Source organism: Nicotiana tabacum, chromosome 16 (genome assembly GCF_000715075.1).
Source record: "Nicotiana tabacum cultivar K326 chromosome 16, ASM71507v2, whole genome shotgun sequence".
Taxonomy (NCBI): domain Eukaryota; kingdom Viridiplantae; phylum Streptophyta; class Magnoliopsida; order Solanales; family Solanaceae; genus Nicotiana; species Nicotiana tabacum.
The window spans coordinates 155826575-155833575 of NC_134095.1; the positions used below are offsets into that span (position 1 = coordinate 155826575).

The following is a 7001-nucleotide window of genomic DNA, read 5'->3' on the forward strand; positions in this document are numbered from 1 at the left end:
TTAATCTTAAAAAAATCTTTAAAAAAAATACGAAAATAGTATCGTATTTTTATTTTAATATGATATTTGAAAATACCAAAAATAGGTTTGTTTTAATGGTTAGTTTTATTTTAGTAATTATTTGAAAAGTAGGATTAATTAATAAATGGGACCGTATTTTTAATCTCGTTCGTAGGGAAAGAATAAAATTTGGGCTCGAGCGGCCCATTTTTTAAGCCTAATTTTTGGACCTAACCCATAATTTTCAAGCCCATAGGTTCTAGGCCAAAACTCCTTAACCTAAAAACCCCTCTATATAACCAAAACTAGTCTTAAAATAACCCCAGACTACACTTAGCATAGTCAGCCGCTAGAGCTCTTTCTTCTTCCCAAAAAACTTGGAAAAACTTTAGAGCTGAAAATAGACCTAGACATATACAAGGGAGCTAACGCTTAAATCAGCAAAGGAAATACACACAAAAAAAGAGAAGACAAGAAAAGCTGACCGAAAATCCAAAAGGAGGAGGCGCCGCAACTCTTACGCCCCTAAAAAACGGGAGCCAAACCCCATTCTGGAAAAAAATCCAAGAAAAGCTTGCCGTTTTCCCTTCCCCAAGATATGATTTGAAAATATGATAACACCACCCAATAAAATGTCTTCACCTACCAAAACGCAAATGGCAGGCAAGAAGAAAAGCAAAAGGGCAAACCTTTCGATAAGCCTAATATAGTGACTGGAGCTAATGTGCAGATTGCATCTTTGAGATTTCCAAAAAAATTACATCTCCTGTTGAACAATTTCGTCCTTCATTGGAACAGAAGAAAGAAACGATGGCTTAAAGTACCTTACACGTGATTTTTAGCTAAAATTTCGATTTGGGTTTCGAGTGTTCCGGTGTCGATTCGAGGTTTCGGTTCGCAATTTCGTTGTTTCGATCCAAAAATTGTTGCTTGTTTAGCCCGATTGATTTGCAATTTTCAGCTTGGCTCATCAGTAAAGGTTCATTTCTCACTTTTCGTTCTCATTTTAATGTGTTATGATAGCTCGGTGCGCGTGTTGGTTGATTTGTGATTAGCATGTCTTAGTTTTCATTTAATTTGTTTTAATTAGTTTTTATTTCAATTGTGATGCATGTAGTCTCGGGTTTTTGAATAAATGCTTTTAATTAGTAGGTGGAAAAATTGGAATTGTTTCTTTCTTGACAATGAATAAGAATGGGCCATAAGGTAGGCCTTGGACCATAAGGAATCTAGCCAAGTAATACATCATGTTAGCTAACCTATTTTCCCCAATAATATCTTGTTCATAAATTTGGCATCACAACAACCTCAAAGATTAGGAAAATAATTAGATGCGCTAGTTGCTTTAAGCGCGTTATAATAAAATTATCATAGCTACGGGTACGGTTCCCGTGATGTAGTTGTGATACGCAATCCTAAATTCGGGTGCGCATTTATGTGATCCAATTCAAATCTTAACAATGTTAGATAAAATATATTGTGGACCATGAGTGCATTTATGTGACGTGGTTCAAGACGTATTTTTGACAACGTTGAAATTTTCTTAAAATTAATTGAACAAAAGCGATTAAAAAGTTAAAATTGCACCATAGGCTGAAATATGTACTAAAATCAGATAATTAAGCCAAATATAATAGTTAAGCGACCGTGCTAGAACCACAGAACTCAGGAGTGCCTAACACCTTCTTCCAGGTTAACATAATTCCTTACCCGGATTTCTAGTTCGCGGACTGTAATACAGGGTCAATCTTTTCCTCGATTCGGGATTTGAACCGGTGACTTGGGACACCATAAATTATCCCAAGTGGCGACTCTGTATCTTTAAATAAAATAATCTCATTTCGATTGTCCTTTAATTTGAAAAACTCCCTTATACACCCTTTACGGGGTATAGGTAAAAAAGGAGGTGTGACAGCTTTGGCGACTCTGCTGGGGATCGAACCCAGAATCTCTGGTTCAGGGTTCAGAATTCGAGCTTAGATAAATTGTTATATTTGGTTTTATCTGATTTTGTTGATTTATTTACATGTTTGGGCCTAATGTGCTAAATGTTGCTTTTACCACTTTAATATTATTTGAACTGTATATATAAACTGCTACGAAACCCTTCTCTTCTCATCTTCGGGGATGTGCTCGCTGGTCAAGACTCCCTATTCTGTTAGTGTCATACCCTGAAATAAGAAAGAGGCTCGGACAAGTTACTAAGCCGGATGGCCTTTTGGTTTCCGGTACGTAGCCCCCTCCTAGGCTCGAGTTGTCCGCTCGGGTACACAGTCTAGAACACATACCCAGGTTTTTGAACCTAGAATAACTCAGCCTCATGTCGGATCCCTAGTAGGAAAGTTTGTTTGCATCATGTGCATCTGACTTTGGGAACTCAACACAGGGGTTGGGTCCATTTAGGACAGGTGTACCCAAAATAATAGATCATCTTGATGCATCCTATGTGCTACATGTTGCATTTCTTCAAGGGTAAAGGGTCATTTGGCGGACCAATGATAATTGAGGGTGAATGAAAAAAAAAGTAAAAAAAAAGAGAGAGGCTGAAGTGTGAGGATGAAGCGAGTAGGGCCCAATTATATTTTTGTTACATTTTATTAAGAAAAAAAGAGCATGGAAACTTCAAAAAGATTTTGCACTTTTTATCATTTTTCAAAAATCAAAAAATCGAAAAAAAAAAGAAATCCAAAAAGATTTTATATGTTTCATCATTTTTCGAAAAAAATGTGTTTTCTATATGTCAGTTTTTTTTTTTAATTATTCTCGCTCGTATCCAATCTGCTCGAACTACACATACCTAATTCTCGTCTTTCGGGGCGTGATACGTAGGAAACCCACATAGGGTCCGGTCTTCCTAGTAATCTTAGGTTTTTGACTTTGCGGTGTCTAAGCCAAATTTTGCACTTCTAGCCATCTTTTGGCCAATAAGCCATTTTGCAAAAAATAGCCTCAATCATGTCTTGCATGTGTCTTAGGGAATGTTATTGTCTCACATAGTGTTGGTTTAAGTTTTCTCATACAGGTGAGGATCTACTTACCGGAGTTTGAGCATGACAAATACCTCAGGATCACTGCATTCAGGAGCTGCTCGAGGAGCCATTTTATGTTTTTGAGTCAATTGTTTTTGTTTTATTTTCTAGTCCTGTCGCACCTCCTTTTTACATACCCGAGAGGGTACAAGGGAGTTTTCTCTAATTAAAGGACAGTCGAAACGGGATTTGTTTGTTTGTTTCAGAGTCGCCACTTGGGAATTTTAAGGCGTCCCAAGTCACCGGTTTTAATCCCTGAATCGAGGAGAATATGACTCTGTCTATTTAACAGTCTGCGCACCAAAAATCCGGATAAGGAATTCTGTTAACCCGGGAGAAGGTGTTAGGCATTCCCGAGTTCCGTGGTTCTAGCACGGTCGCTCAACTGTTATATTCGGCTTGATTATTTTGATTTGTAAAATACATTTTTATTGCATGATTTTATTGTTACCGCTTCTATTTAGATTTAAAGACCCTTCTTTGAATCGAATCACGCGTACGTATATTCGTGTTATAAATTATATTTTTAAAAAACATGCAGAGTTGTGTCACGCGCACATGTACACAATAATATAGATAATATTTTTATTAAAATAATTATTTTCGAAATTATGCTTTAATAAAATCAAGAACATTCGCCCTTTTTGTATAATTAAGTAGTGAACCTCACATCTCGGGTTTTTATGAAATTAATAATGATATTCTCCGAGGAATCCCTTTTATTAAATATTCGATCGAAGTTGCGCGAACGCATAATCCGAATTGCTTTTAGAAATATAATCAGGTTACGCGAACGTATCCCTAATCACAAAAATATTCTTGACAGTAATATAAATTCTCTACAAATGTTTATTGCATCCATCTATTTTTAAATGTAAGAGTCATGAGAAATCACTATTTGAGATGCCTCTAAATTCCTTGAAAAGAATTCACAATTCATTAAGTGTTGACCGCAAATTATATTTTTACGTGTGAATTATATTCCTCAAAAACCATGAGTTTAAAGAGTAAAAAATAAAATAAAATAAAAATAAACAACGTGTGATTAATACTACCATTTTTTATGGTAAATACAATATTTATCTACCCAAAAAGCGAATTGCGTATAAACTTAGGAAAACAATTGATTTAATAAATGAAGTAATATTTTTTGAAGAATTTTCATTGTTATATTTGGAGCAAACGCTATTTACACATTTTTTTGACTTAAAATGTTACAATCTATAAATCCCATCCTTCTTTTACACCACTTGTTTTCAGTCCGATGTTATAATTGTTTGGTTAATTTTGCTTACGAAGATTGAGTTTGAGATAAATAAATCAATTCTTATTCTCTGCCTATACGAATATTTGCAAACACTTAACTCTATATTTTGTGTAAAAAAATCATTGACATTATTTCATATATTAAAAGAAATGAGTTGATCGCGTTTCTAAAATAACTAAGCCATTTGTTATTAAGAAAGAGAACTAATCTACCAATTGATTTAATACTATATTAACCAACTAAAACAAAACTTAAACTTAAACTAATAAAATTTAAATGAGTAGAAGACATCCTTATAATTCCAAACTTCATTTACTTGCCATGTTGAAGCTCTTCACAACATGAGTTTAAAAGATATGTACCGGAGATGAATCAACGAAGAACTTTGATTGTAAACAAATCTGTCCGAGCCTCGACCAAAGCTCGAATAAATGACGACGAAGACGAAGAGAAGATGAAGGCAAAAAACAGCAGCAGCGGCAAGCATGTTTGGTGAAGGTCGACGAGCTGTTCGTCGTCGATGGAGCAGTGGAAACGCAGCAACAATGGAGGACAAAAAGCAGCAACAATGGAGGACAAAAAACAGCAGCAATGGAGGACAAAAACAGCAGCAATGGCGAAGAGAAAAGGACGCAGCAGCAACATGGATGACGCAGAAACAGCTGCGACGATGGTTGTTTGGACGCGACGAAGATGGTGTAGCTGCTGGGAGTCATTGATGCTCGTCATGGCTGCTCGTTCATGGCTGCTTGGGGCTGTTTGAAGTCGTCCATGACTGGACGTGGTGAAGAAGACGACGAAGAAACAAGGGGGGGACAACCATGGATGTCGAAGTTTGAAGGTGGTCGTTTGGTTTTAATGGCGGACGGGGGTCGATTTGGGTGGTCCGACGAGGGGTTGTGCGTGTGTGCGAAGGTGAGGCAGAGGGGGAAAGGGTAGCTGCCATGGTTTCTTGCTTGAAGCTTTTAGGAAGAAGAAGAAAGAAAGAGGGGGGGGGGGCTTAGTCTAGGGTTTTTTTTTTTTTTGTTTTGTAAAAAATGAAAGACAAAGGGGGTTTGGGTCTTTTGGGTTATGGACTGGGTCGACCCAGTTCGAAATGGACTGGGTCGTAGGGAAGATTGGGCCATTTTTTGGGCTTGTGGCTTAAATTTGAAGAAGAGGCCCAATTCCGACTTTCTTTATATTTTCGCTCTCTTTTCTTCTTTTATTTCTCTAAAACTAAATTATAAAAATACTTAAACTATTATTAAAAACTAAATTAAGTTATAAAAGCGCAAATTAACTCCCAATAATAATTAACGCACAATTAAGTATTAATTAAGCATAAAATTGTATATTTGGACATTAAATGCTAAAAATGCAAACGATGCCTATTTTTGTAAGTTTTTTAATTTTTGTAAAACAAATTCAATTACTAACAATTGTAGAATTAAAGCTTACATGCAAAATGCCACATATTTTTGTATTTTTTATTAATTTAGCAAATAAACATGCACAGACAAATGCAAATAATTATTCAAAATATCACAAAATTGCACACCGAAGAAAAATCATTTTATTTTTTTGAATTTTTTGGGAGTAATTCCCATATTGGGCAAAAATCACGTGCTTATAGCTGCCCCTCTTTGCCCGAAGACACGAAGGGTTTTCGTGCAAAGATAAAGCGAGCGATTTTTTGCCCATCCGAGTACTCCGTGTGAAGCATTTTTTTGAAAAAGATTTGACCGAACCTTTGCTTCAAAGGTTTCCTACATATCCTGGGCTAAACAGGAATCAGGTCAATGTAGTTCGGGAAGTTTTGGTAGCTGGGACTACCGGGGAACTGCATTGTTACTGTTGTTGCATGCTATTACCACTGCTTACCGATCTCCTTGTTACACCATGCTTAAAAGAAAACAAGAAGCTAGGCTAGAGTACAATTTGTTTTTGTTGCCTTGCTTCCTTGTCTGCTTGCATTTCCTCCGGTGCTTTTCTTCTTTTTGACACATGCACTTGAGTTTGTGCTGTGACCTCTTGTTGCAACCTTCTGTTTCCCGGTGCCGGGGAATTTTATTGTTTCCTGCTGGAGATTCCTATTGTAACCCTCTGTTTTATTGTCCTCTGACTTGATCTTGAAATGTATGCCTTTGTTATCTGGGCGGGCTCCCAACTTCAATACTTGAAAATTAAATACTTGAAATGTATGCCTCTGTTATCTGGGCGGGCTCCCAAGTTCAATGCTTGAAAATTAAAGACTGAAATGTATGCCTCTGTTCTATGGGCGGGCTCCCAACTTCAACAACAACTTTAAAAATGAATGTCATTCCTCTCTTCAGGCGGGCTCCTGACTTCAACCAATACATCGTCATTCTGTTCTTCAGGGGGGGGCTCCTGATTTCAACAACTTTAAAAAATAAAATCCTATTCGAGGGTGGATGAACCCGAAATATCCTATTCGAGGGCGGATGAACCCAAAATATCCTATTCGAGGGCGGATGAACCCAAAATATCCTATTCGAGGGCGGATGAACCCAAAATATCCTATTCGAGGGCGAATGAACCCAAAATATCCTATTCGAGGGCGGATGAACCCAAAATATCCTATTCGAGGGCGGATGAACCCAAAATATCCTATTCGAGGGCGGATGAACCCAAAATATCCTATTCGAGGGCGGATGAACCCAAAATATCCTATTCGAGGGCGGATGAACCCAAATATCCTATTC

General features: G+C 37.1%; 1 long non-coding RNA gene across 1 annotated transcript; it reads left to right on the forward strand.

Moving 5' to 3' along the window:
* The first annotated feature begins 344 nt into the window (after positions 1–344).
* Positions 345–3468, forward strand: LOC142170592 (uncharacterized). The gene is made up of 2 exons (XR_012699854.1): positions 345–979; positions 3023–3468. It is a non-coding gene; the product is annotated as an uncharacterized LOC142170592 (long non-coding RNA).
* The last annotated feature ends 3533 nt before the right edge of the window (positions 3469–7001 follow it).